Here is a 20,290-nt window from a genome sequence, read left to right as displayed (position 1 = left end):
TTGTCATGTAATGATCACCACTGCTGAAGTTATATTGTTTACTACACGTGCTATCCTCATATTGCAGACATCTGAACTTTAGTTTTTCAAAACTCACGTTCCTCTTTTGACCAAGACTCAATGCCAAGTACCTTCCTTTTAACATTAGATCAAGCGGCCTAACTTTCTTTCACATTCTAGACCCTGCCTGCCTCCTCAAACAAAGTTGAAGAGCAGGCTCTTTGTAAGTATTTGTTGATGGACTGATTAATCAGCAGCTTAATAGTAAAAACTTTATTGTACCTCGTCAGTCATTTTTTAGTGTAAATAATAAGATAAAGACTGTATAAACATCTCATGAGCACACACATGTATATGTGTGGATAAATAACTATAAACACATTTGCAGATTTTGCATTTAATGTGCATAAGTATATATATATATAAACATATGTGTTGTTCATAACTTTTAGCTATAGGCTCTATGTTTACCTTATATTGTACAAATATACAGAAAGGACAAAAATATATGTTTCAAAATTTATCTCTGTGATTTCGGTCTTTGTATTATTGATGAAGGGGCATATTAATTTACTTTAATGTTACATTAATTTAATTATTAATATTAGGTATTTATTAATTGGTTAAACATCTAGTAACTTTTAATTTTTTGATGGGTAAAAGAGCAACATATAAGATATTTAAGAAGAAATGTGATTCATTAAAATAATATAAAGAAATACTTTTATGGTTTTATTTTTACTAGGTACCCAAATTTTTTACCTTAAATGCTGTAGTTAGTAAAACCTGAATCTAAATGAATTTTTAAATAGTGCTTTTATCCAAAGATAAAAGAGTTTTTGCTGAGATTTAATAAATCTCCTCCTTTGAAACGAGTGCTAACATAAGCATATCTTTATAAACACAGTTGAAATGGATTCACAGGTATAAAGGAGGCATGCATCAAAAATTACCAGTTCCTGCTCACTCTGAGAAATGAATGGTATTTCTTAGTTATTGAGAATTTGAGACTAGACTCTGTTCTGTTCCAGTTAGGATTGCACAATGAAATTTCACATTTGATTTGTCCAAATGCAGTTCACTTCTTTTGCCTTCCCTGTGGTGTTTTCCAACCCTGCCATCTGTGCTGGGATAATTTGCATTAAATTAGAACATTTAGGTTTATTCTCTGCTTGTAAACTGGCTCAAACCTCACTTTATTTGTTGTCACTATCAATAGATTTCTACTGAGATTTGCTTCCTCTAATATCACCTGTGAAAATGTTAGTTGTGTGCTTTCATGTATCACTGAGATTTTTTTCCCTTTTCATGTCCCTCTAGCTCTCTTTACAATTGTTTTGTATTTCATGTTTGTTTTTCCCCATAATGCCCCTTTTGTGTATGGATACTTCTTGTCTACAAATACTAAAAGCACCCTCATGGTTGCAGTTGTTCCTGTATAACGGTTTCTATCATTACATTTCTATTCACACAAGCAAAAAATATATGCTTTTGAAAATAGAAGACCAATTCACCTCACACTTTTAGCCTAGGAAAAGAAAAAAAACTTGTAAAGCTTTTAAACCTACTTGTCCAGTTCATAGAAAATTAAAATAAGAGACAAAACATAGTAAGCTAGTACAGTAGGAAAATTGATAGCAGCAAGATAAATAAGCTTATAAAAAACTTGATATAAGAAATGACATAGGGAGGTAGACCTTCAAGATGGTGGAAGAGCAAGACGTGGAGATCACCTTCCTCCTAACAAATACATCAGAAATACAACTACATGTGGAACAACTTCTACAGAACACCTACCGAATGCTGGCAGAAGACCTCATATTTCCCAAAAGGAAAGACACTCCCCATATATCTGGGTAGGGCAAAAGAAAAAAGAAAAAACAGACAAAAGAATAGGGATGGAACCTGCACCTCTGGGAGGGAGCTCTGAAGGAGGAAAAGTTTCCACACACTAGGAAGGCCCTTCACTGGGGGAGAAGTGGGGTGAGGGTGGCGGGGGTGGTGTGGGAAGCTTCAGAGCCAAGGAGGAGAGTGCAGCAACAGGGGTGCAGAGGACAAAGCGGAGAGATTCCCGCACAGAGGATCAGTGCCAACCAGCACTCACCAGCCTGAGAGGCTTGTCTGCTCACCCGCCGAGGCATGCAGGGGCTGGGAGCTGAGGCTCCAGCTTCAGAGGTAAGATCCCAGGGAGATGACTGGGGCTGGTTGTGTGAACACAGACTGAAGAGGGCTAGTGCACCACAGCTAGCCAGGAGGGAGTCTGAGAAAATGTCTGGACCTGCCTAAGAGACAATAGACCATTTTTTCGGGGTACACAAGGAGAGGGGATTCAGAGCACCACCTAAACGAGTTCCAGAGATGGGCGGGAGCCATGGCTATGAGCAAAGACAACAGAGACGGGTACGAAACACTAAGTCTCCTGCTGCAGCCACCAAGAAGTCTGTGTGCAAGCACAGGTCACTATCCACACATCCCCTACCTGGAGGCTGTGCAACCAGCCACTGTCAGGGTCCTGTGACCCAGGGACAACTTCCCCGGGAGATCACACGGCACACCTCAGGCAGTTGCAACATCATGTTGGCCTCTGCGGCCGCAGGCTCACCCCACATTCTGTACCACTCCCTCCCCACGGCCTGAGTGAGCCAGAGACCCCTAACTAGCTGCTACTTAACCCTGTCATGTCTGTGTGAAGAACAGACGCCCTCAGGCGACCTACACATAGAGTTTGGGCCAAATCCAAAGCTGAACGCCAGGAGCTGTGCAAACAAAGAAAAGAAAGGGAAATCACTCCCAGCAGCCTCAGGAGTAGCAGGTTAAATCTCCACAATTAACTTGATGTACCCTGCATCTGTGGAATACTTGAATAGACAACGAATCATATCAAAATTGACGTGGTGGACTTTGGGAGCAGCGATTATATATATATATATATATATATATATATTTCCTTTTTCTCCTTCTGTGAGTGTGTATGTGTATGCATCTTTGTGTGATTTTCTCAGTATAGCTTTGCTTTTACCATTTGTACTAGGGTTCTGTCTGTCTTTTTTTTTTTTTTTTGTATAGTATTTAGTGCTTGTTGTCATTGGTGGGTTTGGTTGCTCTCTTCTTTCTTTCTTTCTTTTTTTAATACTTTTTAATTTTTTTATTTCTATGATTATTTTTTATTTTAATAACTTTATTTTACTTTATTTTTTCCTTCTTTCATTCTTTTTTTCTCCCTTTTCTTTTGAGCTGTGTGGCTGACAGGGTCTTGGTGCTCTTACCGGGTGTCAGGCCTATGCCTCTGAGGTGCGAGAGCTGAGTTCAGGACATTTGCCCACCAGAGACGTCCCAGCTCCATGAAATATCAAATAGCAAAAGCTATCTCAGAAATCTCCAACTCAACACTAATACACAGCTCCACTCAATGACCAGCAGGCTACACTGCTGGACACCCTATGCCAAACAACTAGAAAGACAGGAACACAACCTGACCAATAGCAGAGAGGGTGTCTAAAATCATAATAATGTCACAGATACCTCAAAACAAACCACCAGATGCAGTCCTGCCCACCAGAAACACAAGATCCAGCCTAATCCACCAGAACACAGGCACCAGTCCCCTCCACCAGGAAGCCTCCACAAGCCACAGAACAAACATTATCCACCTGGGCCAGACACCAAAAACAACAGACACTATGAACCTGCAGCCTGCCTAAAGTAGACACCAAAAAGTAAGTTAAGCAAATTGGGAAGACAGAGAAACACACAGCAGATGAAGGAGCAGGTAAAAACCCAGCAGACCAAACAAATGAAGAGGAAATAGGCAGTGTACCTGAAAAATAATTCAGAGTAATGATAGTAAAGTGATCCAAAATCTTGGAAATAGAATGGAGAAAATACAAGAGACTTTTAACAGGACCTGGAAGAACTAAAGAGCAAACAAACAATGATGAACAACACAGTAAATGAAATTAAAAATTCTACAGAAGGAATCAATAGCAAAATAACTGAGGCAGAAGAATGGATAAGTGACCTGGAAGATAAAATAGTGGAAATAATTACTGCAGAGCAGAAAAAAGAAGAAAGAATGAAAAGACTTGAGGACAATCTCAGAGAGTTCTGGGACAACATTAAATGCACCAACATTCAAATTATAGGGGTCCCAGAAGAAGAAGAGAAAAAGAAAGGGACTGAGAAAATATTTGAAGAGATTATAGTTGAAAACTTCCTTAATATAGAAAGGAAATAGTTAATCAAGTCCAGAAATCACAGAGAGCCCCACACAGGATAAATCCAAAGAGAAACATGCCAAGACGCATATTAATCAAACTATCAAAAATTAAATCCAAAGAAGAAATACTAAAAGCAGCAAGGGAAAAAAAACAAATAACATACAAGGGAATTCCCATAAGGTTAACAACTAATCTTTCAGCAGAAATTCTGCAAGCCAGAAGGGACTAGCAGGACATATTGAAAGTGATGAAAGGGAAACACCTACAACTAAGATTACTCTACCAAAGCAAGGATCTCATTCAGATTCAACAGAGAAATTAAAACCTTCACAGACAAGCAAAAGCTAAGAGAATTCAGCACCAGCAAACCAGCTTTACAACAAATTATAAAGGAACTTCTCTAAGCAGAAACACAAGAGAAGGAAAAGATCTACAATAAAAAACCCAAAATAATTAAGAAAATGGTAATAGGAACATACCTATCAATAATTACCTTAAATGTAAATGGATTAAATGCTCCAACCAAAAGTCATGGACTGGCTAAATGGTTACAAAAACAAGACCCATATATATGCTGTCTACAGGAGACCAACTTCAGAACTAGGGACACATACAGACTGAAAGTGAGGGGATAGAAAAAGATATTCCATGCAAATGGAAATCAAAAGAAAGCTGGACAGGCAATTCTCATATTAGACAAAATAGGCTTTAAATAAAGACTATTAGAAGATTCAAAGAAGGACACTATATAATGATCAATGGATCAATCAAAGAAGAAGATATAACAATTGTAAATATTTATGCACCCAACATACGAGCACCTCAATACAAAAGACAAATGTTAACAGCCATAAAAGGGGAAATCAACAGTAACACAATCATAGTAGAGGTCTTTAACACCCCACTTTCACCAATGGACAGATCATCCAAAATGAAAATAAATAAGGAAACACAAGCTTTAAATGACACATTAACCATGATGGACTTAATTGATATTTATAGGACACTCCATCCAAAAACAACAGAACACACATTTTTCTAAAGTGCTCATGGAATATTCTCCAAGATAGATAATATCTTGGGTCACAAATCAAGCTTGGTAAATTTGAGAAAATTGAAAATATGTCAAGTATCTTTTCCAACAACAATGCAATGAGACTAGACATCAATTACAGGAAAAGATCTGTAAAAAATACAAACATATGGAGGCTAAACAATACACTACTTAATAACCAAGAGATCGCTGAACAAATCAAAGAGGAAATCAAAAATTACCAAGAAACAAATGACAATGAAAACACGAAAACTCAAAACCTATGGGATGGGCTTCCCTGGTGGCACAGTGGTTGAGAGTCCGCCTGCCGATGCAGTGGACACAGGCTTGTGCCCCGGTCTGGGAAGATTCCACATGCCCCATGGAGCGACTGGGCCCATGAGCCATGGCCTCTGAGCCTGTGCTCCAAAACGGGAGAGGCCACAACAGTGAGAGGCCTGCGTACCACAAAAAAAAAAAAAAAAAAAAAAAAAAAAATCCTGTGGGATGCAGCAAAAGCAGTTCTAAGAGGGAAGTATATATCAATACAACCCTACCTCAAGAAACAAGAAACATCCCAAGTAGACAACCTAAACTTACACCTGAAGCAATTAGAGAAAGAAGAACAAAAAAAAAAACCAAAGTTAGCAGAAAGAAATAAATCATAAAGATCAGATAAGAAATAAATGGAAAAGAAATGAAGGAAATGACAGCAAAGATCGATAAAAGTAAAAGCAGTTCTTTGAGAAGATAAAGAAAATTGATAAACCATTAGCCAGACTCTTCAAGAAAAAAGGGCAACACTCAAATTAATACAATTAGAAATGAAAAAGGAGAAGTAACAACAGACAGCTGCAGAAATACAAAGGATCTTGAGAGATTACTACAAGCAACTCTATGTCATAAAATGGACAACCCAGAAGAAATGGACAAATACTTAGAAATGCACGACCTTCTGAGGCTGAACCAGGAAGAAATAGAAAATATAAACAGACCAATCACAAGCACTGAAATTGAGACTGTGATTAAAAATCTTCCAACAAAGAGAAGCCCAGGACCAGTTGGCTTCACAGGCGAATTTTATCAAACATTTAGAGAAGAGCTAACATCTATCCTTCTCAAACTCTTCCAAAATATAGTGGAGGGAGGGACACTCTCAAACTCATTCTATGAGGCCACCATCACCCTGATACCAAAATCAGACGAAGATGTCACAAAGAAAGAAAAACTACAGGCCAATATCACTGATGAACATAGATGCAAAAATCCTCAACAAAATACTAGCAAACAGGCTCCAACAGCACATGAAAAGGATCACACCCCTTGATCAAGTATGGTTTATCGCAGGAATAAAGGATTTTTCAATATATGCAAATCAATCTATGTGATAAACCATATTAACAAACTGAAGGAGAAAAAACATATGATCATCTCAATAGATGCAGAAAAAGCTCTTGACAAAATTCAACACACATTTATGATAAAAACCCTCCAGAAAGTACTCATAGAGGGAACTTACCTCAACATAATAAAGGTCATAGATGAAAACTCACAACAAACATTGTTCTCAATGGTGAAAAACTGAAAACATTTCCTCTAAGATCAGGAACACGACAAGGTGTCCACTCTCATCACTCTTATTAAACATAATTCTGGAAATTTTAGCTACAGCCACCCAAGAAGTAAAAGAAATAAAAGGAATCCAAATCGGAAAAGAAGTAAAGCTGTCACTGTTTGCAGATGACATGATACTATACATAGAGAATCCTAAAGATGCTAGCAGAAATCTAGTAGAGCTAATCAATGAATTCGGTAAAGTAGCAGGATACAAAATTAATGCACAAAAATCTCTTGCATTCCTATACACTAATGATGGAAAATCTGAAAGAGAAATTAAGGAAACACTCCCATTTACCATTCCAACAAAAAGAATAAAATATCTAGGAATAAACCTACTTCAGGAGACAAAAGACCTGTATGCAGAAAACTATAAGACACTAATGAAAGAAATTAAAGATGATACCAACAGATGGAGAGATATACCATGCTCTTGGATTGGAAGAATCAATATTGTGAAAATGACTATACTACCCAAAGCAATCTACAGATTCAATGCAATCCCTATCAAACTACCAATGATACTTTTCTCAGAAGTAGAACAAAAAATTTCCCAAATTTTATGGAAACACAAAAGGCTCTGAATAGCCATAGCAATCTTGAGAAGAAAAATGGAGCTGGAGGAATCAGGCTCCCTGACCTCAGACTATACTACAAAGCTACAGTAATCAAGACAGTATGGTACTGACACTAAAACAGAGATATAGATCAATGGAAAAGGATAGAAAGCCCAGAGATAAACTTACACATATGTGGTCACCCGATCTTTGATAAAGGAGACAAGAGTATATAGTGGAGAAAACACAGCCTCTTCAGTAGGTGGTGCTGGGAAAACAGGACAACTACATCTAAAACAATGAAATTAGAACACTCCCTAAGACCATACACAAAAATAAACTCCAAATGGATTAAAGACCTAAATGCAAGACCAGACACTATAAAACTCCAAGAGTAAAACGTAGGCAGAATACTCTATGACATATATCTCAGCAACATCCTTTTTATCCCACCTCCTGGAGAAATGGAAATAAAAACACAAATAAACAAATGGTACCTAATGAAACTTAAAAGCTTTTGCACAGCAAAGGAAATCATGAACAAGATGAAAAGGCAACCTTCAGAATGGGAGAAAATATCTGCAAATGAAGCAACTGACAAAGGATTAATCTCCAAAATTTACAAGCAGCCCATGCAGCTCAATCTCAAAAGCACAAACAACCCAATCTAAGAATGTGCAGAAATAGACATTTCTCCAAAGAACGTATACAGATTTCCAACAAACACATGAAAAAATGCTCAGCATCACTAATCATTAGAGAAATGCAAATGAAAACTACAATGAGGTATCACCTCACACTAGTCATAATGGCCATCATCAAAAAAATCTACAAACAAATGCTGGAAAGGGTGTTGAGCAAAGGGAAACCTCTTGCACTGTTGGTGGGAATGTAAATTGATACAGCCACTAGGGAGAACTCTATGGAGGTTCCTTAGAAAATTAAAAATAAAACTACCATATGAACCAGCAATCCCAATACTGGGCATATACCTTGAGAAAACCATAATTCAGAAAGAGTCATGTACCACAATGTTCAATACAGCACTATTTACAATAGCGAGGACAGGGAAACAACCTAAGTGTCCATTGACAGATTAATGGGTAAAGGAGAGGTGGCACATTTATACAATGGAATATTGCTCAGCCATAAAAGAAACGAAATTGAGTTATTTGTTGTGACGTGGATGGTCCTAGAGTCTGTCATACAGAGTGAAGTAAGTCAGAAAGAGAAAAACAAATCCCATATACTAACACATATATATGAAATCTAAAAAAAAAAGAAAAATGGTTAAGAAGGACAGGAATAAAGACAGAGATGTAGAGAATGGACTTGAGGACACGGGGAGGGGAAAGGGTAAGCTGGGACGAAGTGAGAGAGTGGCATGGATTTATATATACTACCAAATGGAAAATAGATAGCTAGTGGGAAGCAGCCACATAGCACAGGGAAATCAGCTCACTGCTTTGTGACCACCTAGAGGGGTGGGTTAGGGAGGGCGGGAGGGAGACGCAAGTGAGAGGAGATATGGGGATTTATGTATATGTATAGCTGTTCACTTTGTTGTAAAGCAGAAACTAACACACCGTTATAAAGCAATTATACTCCAATGAAGTGTTAAAATAAATAAATAAATTCATACAATAAAAAAAGAAATAACATAAAAGGTGGAATATTATAGAATAGTTCCAAGTTGTTTCAAAATGTGGCCACTTGGTATTGGGAAAAATAGTCCTATATTACTCAGAAGGTCTAGAGGACACTCTTGAATTAATGCAAAACAGTTGCTGTTTTTAATATATAAATTAAACTGCCATAATTTTTATAAGCTTTCCATTCACAATCAAAGAGGCTAAAATACATCAGGAGTTAAAATTATTTTTAAAGATTTTATGCTCAGTGATGTTTGTTTTTGACTCTGATGGAATCTTTTGATCAAAACTGACACATTTTTTAAGGAGTACAAGTATTGTTTACCAGATGCAGTTGGTACAATATTATCATGAACTTGCTCACATTCTCTAGTTTTTCTGTAATTTTCCAATTATTTTTTCCAATAATTTATCTAAATATTATTCTTTAGTCTTCAAAAGCATGGTTATATTTTATTTATCTCTAAACACTTTGAATCTGGTATATGTTACCATATGAAATTTCTAGTTATTTTCTAAAACTAAAGCAAAAAAACAAAAAAGATTGATGTATATATATTTTGACAGTGTTTGAAAAGAGATAGAATTTGAAGTGGGAAAGATCATTAAGTAACTTCCTTTTTACAGCTATTATCTTTAAAGGTTTGAAAACCAAGGGAATAAAATGTGCAAAATAGTTTGTATCATTCACTCATTTTTGGATTAAAATAGTATAATTATAAGGTCATATGGTTATCCCTGTATTAATGTTTTTGTCTGTGATGCTTCATTTTTTTTATACTATCTGAGAAAAGTTTGCCTCATATTAGCGATTTTAAATGCTACATATATCATTCCATAGGAAGTCAAATAAATATAAATTTATTACGTGCTTGCACTACACCAGCAACTTTTAACGTTCTACATCTAGATTAACACTGTGGGGAGATAGTCATTGAAAACTGAAAATATGAAATCTTATTTCTGGTTTCATGACACTCATTATATTTCCAACATCTGATTTACTGGAGTATATGCATAAACTATGCGGACCAAATGACGAATTAGAGTAAGGAAAACACTATCAGAAATATATAGTATCTAGGAAATTACTTTATATAAATAAATTACTTTATATGAAATTTTGTCTCATTTAGAAGACAAACAAATTTTTTTTTTTATTGTGAAACTTGTATTTCTAGAACATTGAGGACACTAAAACAATTTCTTTACACAGTGGAACATAGGTTACTCCAGCTCACTTTGAGATCTTACAACTTTTATTTCTCTGCTCATAGTACTATTTCAATGTTAAAACATTACAGTAATATGAAAGCAACTACTAAGAACAAAAGTACCATTTCTTATATTTTTCACTTATGGAAAATCTGTCCCAAATAAAAATGGACAATCAATAGTGGTGTGGTTCTGAATTTTTTGAGGAATTACTGCCTTATTTTATTAAATATACATTGTAAATAATAGGCTTATTTTTTCTATCAGGAAATAGGCAATGTGAAGAAATGGAACTTTATTTAGTAGTGACATGAAATTTCTTTTTTTTGTTTTTTTGGCTTCAAAACATAGGTATACTCTTCTTTAGTCATAAATTCAATCAAAATTTTTGCATGTATTCCTTCAATATGCCAGACACAATGATAATCATTAGAGAACAATAGTCAATCATTGTTTATCTCAAAAGAGATATGGTCACCAAATATTCCTAATCAAGAGTCTTCCCATTGAAACATTTTAAAATTCATAGATGGTTCTGCTTTTGTTATGAAAGTATAGACTAGGGATTATTAGTAAATGGAAATAAAATTATGAATCTAATATTTCATTCAAGCTTCATGAAGCAACTAGCAGCACAGTTTGATAACAGCTTGAGTTGGGATGTTATTAATTAAAACAAATAATTAACTTGTGTTTTAGTACTCCACATAAACCATACATAAATTTGTTAATTCCTCTTTCCTACTGTCTTTGAGATATATAGTGAAGGCAATTAGGACTGCTTATATTCTCTTCTAAATGAAAGCCCTAATGTATGAAGGTGGTAGCCAACTATGATAGTGGTTTGATCACTGAAGTGTCTTGGAAACAGTCTCCTAGCAGCTAAGCTTTTATTCACAACAAAATCTGCCAAGAGAAATGACCTTCTTGCATATTTATAGTTTTCAAAGGAAATTTCAGAGAACTACTTTCCTTTTTATCCTACAAAATAGGACTAGTCAAATCAGATGAATTAAGTCTTGGCTGAATGATTTTGGCAGTAAATAAGTCAAAAGTTTAAAAGTTGCTGTTAAGTGATGTTAGCTGATAAAATGCCTCAAAGGTTTTATACAAGAAGGGCAAGCTGCTGTTCAGTCATCCTGCAGTACAACAAACTGTTAAACATGAAGATGCCTCTAAGGTTTGAGAGAAACAAAATCAATGAAACAATGAAATGATCAGAGTCTCCTTACATGAAGGGGTCTTATGACACACCTGAGTTGTGCATATAGATATGGATATCTCCTATATTATATATATATATGTGTGTGTGTGTATATATATATATATATACACACACACACACACATATACATGTATATATAATTAAAGGATTTAGTAAATTTTACACTAAATGCAACAGTAAATACCAATGGTAGTTTTAATTGGGTTCCTTAAAATATTCACAATGAAGTATCTATTGATGAAAATCCTTGCATTTTCTAATTTCCTAAGATTTTTGATATAAACATAAAACAAAAACAGCTGGAAATACCAGCAAAAACTGTAAAGAGTTTATTCAGAATCCTAGACATTTTCTGAGACTACATTTTTTTTCTTTGTAATAAAGTTGTCTAAATCAATGTAATCAAATTGTTCTTCAGTCATTTAAATCTTGAATTCTGCTTGGTGAAAGGCACTCAAGAAACAAACATTTGTTACTGTTCTTCTCTACAGAACTCTTAGATTTCCTCATGGGACAATCCACTTTCACTTCTATTTGGTATTTCTAGGTAGAGAAAATCTCTGGCTAACATTCTTCAGAATCCTTAACTTTTCAGCTAACTTTTTAATGTTTATCCTGCTTGAAATACTTTCAGTTCATTATTTTTTCAGCGAATTCCTTTTGATCTCAGGCTTCAATGCTTTCAAAAATAAAATAATCAAATTCTCATAAGCGTTTGCACTTTGGAAGAGCAGTGCCTAGAGTTAGATCTGTATTGGTACCTATTGTATTCTAATTTTACACTAGAAACTTAATCACTTTGCTCTTTTTCAATTTATCAAGGGTTGTCTAGTAGTTGTGATTTTGGTGTGCTCCTGAGAGGTGAGCTCGAGGTCCTTCTGTTCTGCCATCTCGTCTCCCCATTGCTCTTTTTCAATTTAAAGGATTTATACTTGACCATCTGAAGGACACTATCAGGACTTAAAATTAAATGATCCATGCACTTACAATTGGTATTTGTTTATGCTTTGTAAATGAGAATTTTACCCACTATGTTTATCATAATGACAGCCATGTTTTAACTTATTACTCTTGTAAGGGTCATTGGGACTAAAACACACAAAAAAGTGTGATATGTAAATCCAATCACAATTTAGCTTGGCTAAAAAAAGAGATCTGTAAAGACTGCTAGTTACCTTTCTTCACTTATTGTGTGTATCAAATATTTGATTCTAATAGGCACCACTGTCATCCATCCCCAGGTTTGCCTAGACGTCTATATAGAGTTGTCATTGGAGAAGTTAACTCAAAATATTATGAATAAAAATGGATAAACTTTATAAAAATAAATGGATGCACAAACTATACTAAAAATTATAAGAAGTTCCTCACTGTACCATTTAAATTGACCAAAAATGATATGTACTAGGTTTGTAAGTCTCTACTTCTCCTTGCTAAGGAAACAGTGAGAGAGCCCAACCAGTTAGAATAAGAGAATATTTATGAAAATTACTCCACATTTTATGTGAGAAAAAAATAGTTTCAAGACTAAATAAGCATGTGGCATTCTTGGTAAAACATACATTGTAAATTATAATACTTTCCACTGTATTTCCCTCAAAATGCAGATGTGAATTGTTGATCCCTAAGGAGCTATGATATGTGGTGCATCCCTGAGGCCTGTCGAATCTTAGGGGAAAGGCATCAGCAATTCACTCTGAAATATGAAATTAGATGTGATTATAATAGTATGTATACATATATTTTATTTGTATATATAGTAAAAGGCCAATATCATATACCAAGGAAAGTATTTCTACCTCTATTTTGGTTAAGAGTGTTTCTCGTTTGTTTTTTTTTTTAAATTCATGAATGGCTGTTGAATTCTGTCCAGTGATTCTTTTTTACATCTATTGGAATTATTATATTATTTTTAATCTTTATTTCAATAGAAAAATAGATTATTTATAGGAAAATCTCTTGACAAAATTCAAAATAAATTCCTGGTTCCTTTTCTATTTATCTTCTTGGGGGTTGCTAACCTTCTTGAATCTATGAGCTGATGTTCTCCCCAAAACTTGAGAAGTGTTTGACATTTTCTTTAAATATTTTTCTGCCCAAGCCTCCCTCTCCTTTCCTTCAGAGAGTTTGTTATACTGTTTGATACTGTCCACAGTTCACTGCACCTATGAATTTGTTATTCTTCAATTTTTTTCACTGTTCTTTGTTTTGAATAATCTCTATTAATCAGTCTTCACACTCATTAACAATTTCTTCCACTATCTCCAGGGATTTTTCATTAAAATTATTGAAATTTTCAGTTCAACTTTGGCAATTTTCTTGTTTTCCCTTCTCTGCTGGATTCTCTGTCTCCTTACTCATTATTTTCTGCTTTAAATAAAATAAGCATTTTATTTTCTGTTTTAAGCATATTTAAAATAGCTCCTTTCACATCTTTGTCTGCTAAATCCAACATAGGTGTCTAACTTTCACTGATGTGCTTTAGGGGTTGGTTCCCAACCCAACACCCAGGTTACTTAACAGGGATAATTCATTTTGGTCCTCAGACACCTGCCCCTTCACAGAATGGTAAAATCACAGAGTTGACTCCTGCAGAAGACGGCCCCTAATGGCCACCCCAGGAAAAGTCTGAAGCACCTTCATCTGTATTCAGCCTATAATAGTGTTGCTTTTTCTGGGATCTGCAGGCAAATCTACCCCTATTGTACCGACAAGAAATGATTCCTAAGGCAGTGGTGTCTTTTACAATGCCATCGATTTGTAATAGTCTCCACCTAGAGTCATGAGAACCTATTACTCTAAAGTCCTCTATTTAGCTAGTGATTTTATTTGGATTATGGAGCCAGTAGGGGATGTTACAACTTTGCTTATGTAGTTAAACTTTAACTGTGAATCTTAAATACCTAAGGAAAAGTTCACTAATTTGGGAAGTACATAATGTGCTGTAAATTTCACCTTTGGAATAAAAAATTAGTCATATACATTTTACCACCTCTGGGTTTCTCTATGCATCAGTTTTAACCTGACTACTCAGACATTTGAAAAGGTGTTTGTAAGCCCAAAATGTTAGAAATAGATTCTTCTCAAAGTTACAAATGATCTCTTTTACAAAATACTATCACCAAATAATTCCATTAACAACATGCACAGTCCCTAGTGTTGAACTATATTTTACTTTTAATGAGTGGATCTACAAAACCTTTATAAGCCATTGAAAAATAATGAATTCAAGTACATATTGCTGTTACTATGCTTTCTTACTATAATATTTGTTGCTTAGGGAGAATAAAAAAGATTGTTCATAGTAGCCTCATGATTCTTTGTATTTCTGTGTACCAGATGTAATGTCTCCCCTTTCATTTCTGATTTATTAGTTTTAATCGTCTATGTTCCTTAGTTAGCCTAGCTAAAGGTTCACCAATGTTGTTTATAAAAATAATCCAGCTCTTATTTTTGTTGATCTTTTCTATTGTCTTTTAATCTCTATTTATTTCTGCTCTGATTTTTGTTATTTCCTTCTTTCTGCTAAACTTGGGCTTAGTTTATTATTTTATTTCTAGTCCCTTGAGGTGTAAAGTGAGGTTGTTCATTTGAGAGCTTTCTTTTTTTCTTAATGTATGTGTTTATCACTATAAACTTCCCTCTTAGAACTGCTTTTGCAGCATCCAATATGTTTTGTGTGTTGTGTTTCCATTTTTGTTATTTTCAAGTTTTTTTGTTTTTTTTAATTTCACTTTTGACTTCTTCTTTGACCCATTGGCTGTTTAGTATTGTGTTGTCTAATTTGAACATATTTGTGAATTTTCCAGTTTTCCTCCTGTCATTGATATCTAATTTTATACCATTATAGTCTAAAATGTATTGGATATGATTTCAATCTTCTTAAACTTGTTAAGAGTTGTTTGATGACATAACATATGATCTATGCTGGAGAATGTTCAATGTAATAAATTGAGAATAATTTTTAATTTTTATACAGATAGTAATGTATATGTTTTGTCTAAGAATGCAAACATTTTATGTAGTGTAGAAAACCATTATAGCAAATTAGACTGATCATATTTACATAGATATAGGCATATAAACACACACATATATTATTATGGCAGTTAAGATGTTATGATGCCTTGGTGGGCACAAGGTATTTTAGATTATGTGGTCAGTGAAACCATAACAAAGGAAGTCATATTTGAAATAAAGTTTTAAAAATGTAAGAAAGCAATTAATAAGAAGAGTCTAGGGAAGAGATAATTATCAGAATATACAGTACAAAATCATTGAGGATAGAAATAGCTCGTTGTATTATAAGCTATCATGATTGAGGCACAAAAGTGGGGGATGTTTTCAGGTGAGAATGCAAATAACGAGTGGCTAAAATCTATGTATGTACTGCACCATTACTTTTCAAACCTTATATTTGTATGAAAATCGGTAGCATTGCTGGCTTGCAGAGTACATTGTATCAGTAAATTTGTATACATATCACCATATTTAAAACTAAATTTCATCCAAAATATTTCCATAGTTTATGTATTTTATGTTTATGGAATGATATCTAACTAAATGAAAGTAACTGTTTCCAAAACTCAACGTCTTTTAATTTTAGTATAATTTTAATGATTTAAAAAATAAACACAGCATTGTTCATTTCAAAGTATAAAACAAATTTTTTCTTACTTTCCTTTGTGAATGAAAAATGTTGCTTGCCATATCAGTAAACAAAGGATGTTGTAGCCATCAAGCCACGACAGCCACACCTGACAGTGAGCGCTGAGGGAGCTCTGGATGGAGACAAATGGGCTGCCTGCTGCCAAGCCTTCAGCCACTACAGCCCCCCACAGAGGTGTACCCAGAGGGAACCCAAGATGAGAAAGCACAGGATACTGACCCTGTGTAGCTAAGGTGTATATCAAAGGAATGATTTCAATGAGCCCAGGCTCTTGCATCTTCCCACATATAGAAAGATGTTAAATTCATTAACGTGTGGTGTCTGTTTTTCCTTAATTAATAGTATTTTTTCAATGTTCCGAATACCTGGTCTTTGTTGCAGAAACCCTATATATTCTGGCTCCTCCCTTGCCTCTTCAGAGCAGTCCTCCAGAGCTTTCTGAGAGGCTGCAACCCAGGCTTAAGTCCTCAGTTTTGTCTGCCAAATAAAACATAATTCTCAGCTTTTAGGTTGTGCATTTTTTTCATTCAACATCTTCATCATTTTTACTTTTGTCAAAAATTAAAAGTGTTCTTTTACTAGAAAAATATTTGTATTTTTGCTTTATATCACTTACAGTAGTTATTCTCAAATTACAGTTGTTTTAAAATTTTAAGTAAATCAATATACCAAACTATTATTCCTGAAAACAACACTATTTAAAACTTGTATTCATTTCCAAGAACAAGCTCTTTATTATTTAATTTAAGGAAAATGAACTTTATTTTCTTTTATAAATGGAAATGCAGCAATAGACAGAAGAGAAATTCTAGGTAATGTTAAGATCAAAGATATAGTCATGGTTGAATAACATGGAAATTAGAAAAGACATGACCCTGAAAGGATAGCATGCTGACTGGTTTATTTATATGAAAGGTACCATTTCTCAGGATGATGGCAGGCCTTGGAATGAATATAATGATGACAACCCCCAGCTGTTAAAATTTTCTATTCATCAAGAATAGTTACCAGGATTGAAAAGGCTGTATAGGAAGTAATATCGGTGGAAAGCTGTATCATTCTAATAAATAGCTGCCACTCAAAGTAGCTAAAACTATTGGATAAGTAATGAAAACAAAGTTATGTCTTATTAAGTAGAATTTCCCCTGAGACTTACAGTACTTGTGTGTTTAAAACAATTTTATGTCTTAGGTTATAAATATAGTTTGAAGACGTCTAGAATTGATAGTACATCAAAGTGCTGAGCAGAATACTAGAGTAATCTGGAGGAAGACACCTTAATATTGAACCATAAATTATTTCCACAAATAAGTTTCAAAGGAAAGTGATCTAAACTCAAAGTTGAAAAAAATGAAACAAAATAATCAAATACAGATATGAAAAATCTACCATGATGAAGAAGTAGCACGTAACATGGACATCTGAAACAGACTAGCAAAGATTAGAAATATAAACACTGATTATAAAACATATGTGCTTATTCTACTATAGTTGTAAAAAAAATTGATAGATCAGAAAATGTCTAAAAGAAATAGAACAATATAAAATTCCAACAGATTTAACAAATAATCAACAATCTACATATTGAAGATGTCCAAAGAATGTCAAGCAGGATGAATAAAAAAATACAGTATAGGATGTAGTTCAGATACACCAAAGGATAAGTGCAAAAATCAATAACAAGAAAAGATCTCAAACACAAGGGAAAAGAAAGAGGCAAATAAGATCAAAATAGTGTCAGGTAAATTGAATGATCTCATTGAATCAACCAGGTAAGCAACAAGAATAAGATGAGCACAATAAAGTAAGCAACATGTTGAAAGAAATTAACTGGCAACTTAAAGTTCTAAATCAGATAAAAATCTTAAGACATTTAAAGACAAACCACAATAGAAAGCCTTTCTATCAGCAAATATTCAACAAAACTAATTTTAAGGGTTAGGCTTCAAACAGAGGAAAAGAGTTCTGGTATGAGGGTCTGAGACTCAAGAAGGTTTTGGCTTGAAAAAAGTAGCATATACAAGAAGAAGGAGCAAATGAAATTTTAAATTCCTAGAATTTTTTGGAATGTGGATAAAGGTATCAATTTTAGATTATGATATGATATGATATAAAACTTATGATAAATTATATATGTTGTAAAGTCTATTAATCATTTAAAGAGAAGACAGAATGTATAATTTACAAAAGAAAAGGAAATAGCTGAAACTATTTTTAAAATAATGGAATCTAATAAACAAAACAAATGAACAAACATAACTAAACAGAAACATAGTCATACATCCAGAGAAAAAACAGTTTGTTGCCAGAGGGGAGAGGGGAATGGGGATGAGTGAAAAGGTGAGGGAGATTAAGAGGTACAAATTTCCAGTAACAAAATAAATGAGTCATGGGGATAAAATGTACAATAGGGAAATATAGCCAATAATGATATAATATCCTTGTATGGTGACAGATGGTAACTAGACTTATTGTAGTGATGTTTTGTAATGTATAGAAATAACAAATCACTATGTTGTATGCCAGGAACTAACATTAGTGTTGTAGGCAAATTATTTTCAACAAATAAACAAACAGAAAAAGAAAAGAGATTAGGTTTGTGCTTACCAGATGTGGGGGAGTGGGGGTAGTACGAACTGGATGAAAGTAGTCAAAATGTACAAACTTCTGGTTATGAGAGAAATAAGTACTAGGGATGTAATGTACAACATGGTACATATAAGTAACACTGCTTATGTTATATATAGAAGTTGTTAAGATAGTAAATCCTAAATGTTCTCTGCAAAAGGAAAAATTATTTTTTTCTTTTTTAAAAAGTTTGTATCTATATGAGATGATGGATGTTTACTAAATTATTGTGGTAATAATTTCATCATGTATGTATGTCAAATCTTTATGCTGCTCACCTTTAACTTATACAGTACTATATGTCAATTATATATCAATAAAACTTGAAGAAAGAAAAGAAAAAATTAAGAAGAAAAAAGTTAAATATAGAAAAATTGTAAATTTCAAAATAAAAAGGCAGATAAAATACCCATGTAGACATAAACACATACACTATACTATATATTATTTTGCGTTTAAATGCAAACATTACTCACACACAATGTGTCATATATTTTAAAGTGTCCTAGATGAGGAATTTCCAGAACTATGAAAACAGTCATGTCAGACCTTGCAAAACATTGTGTATCTTCTGAAAAAAAAAAAAAAGGAAAAAGAGAAAAATTAATATTATCAGAAAAAAGAAAAAGAATTTTCATCAATAAACAGCAGTTAATTTGAAATAAAATTAGAAAAAAGAGTAATCCCTGTGGGAAATAAAATATATTTCCATTGAAATTCCAAATTCAACAAAAATATGATATCAAGAACAAAAGTAAAATAAAACTATTTTAAAACCATAACTAAAAGAATACATTAGCAGAAGACATAAGGAAAATAATCTTATTTTGTTCTAAAATATACTTTATACTTTCTCAAATTATTATCCCCAAGGCTTTAATTTATGTTAGTTATAATTATTGATATTTATTGTCATAAAACCAAAAAGCAAAATTTTTTTAAAATTTGTGAAAATAAATCTATTACATGTTAAGATGGATACTGTATTTTTATAAAAATAATAATGTATGTTGAAGCAAAAACAATTGTTGAGAAGATTTGTATTGTTATACATTTTGGTAAATATGGTTGATGCCTGGCTTCATAGATAATGGCTGGAATCTCATATCTGCTTCTTCATTCAACCTCTTATATGTTGGGTTGGTTGAAGCAGATGAAAAAAAAGTGTATTCTCACATAAGTAGTTGAGAAAAGTAAAGGTATTTTAACAGTGTTTTCAGGTAACTGTGGATATTCTTTCTTGACAAACAACAGAAGTTGACAAGTGATAGTTTCTTACAAGTTTACAAGTTGTTTAAAATGTAGAATCTGAGCTCATTAATGAAATTTTTATAATCAATTTTACTTTAATTCATTGCTGTGTCTTATACACTGGATAGATTTTTTACCCACACAAGATTTTGCCACATCAAAAATTGATCATTAGAAAATACTGGTTCATTGAATTGACATTTCAAATATTGACATATTCATTTTG

The sequence above is a fragment of the Delphinapterus leucas genome, chromosome 18 (genome assembly GCF_059928025.1).
Source record: "Delphinapterus leucas isolate spDelLeu-1000000601 "Yukka" chromosome 18, BTC_Dleu_Yukka2, whole genome shotgun sequence".
NCBI classification, from domain to species: domain Eukaryota; kingdom Metazoa; phylum Chordata; class Mammalia; order Artiodactyla; family Monodontidae; genus Delphinapterus; species Delphinapterus leucas.
The sequence above is the reverse complement of the archived record's forward strand: the minus strand, read 5'-3'. Positions refer to the sequence as shown.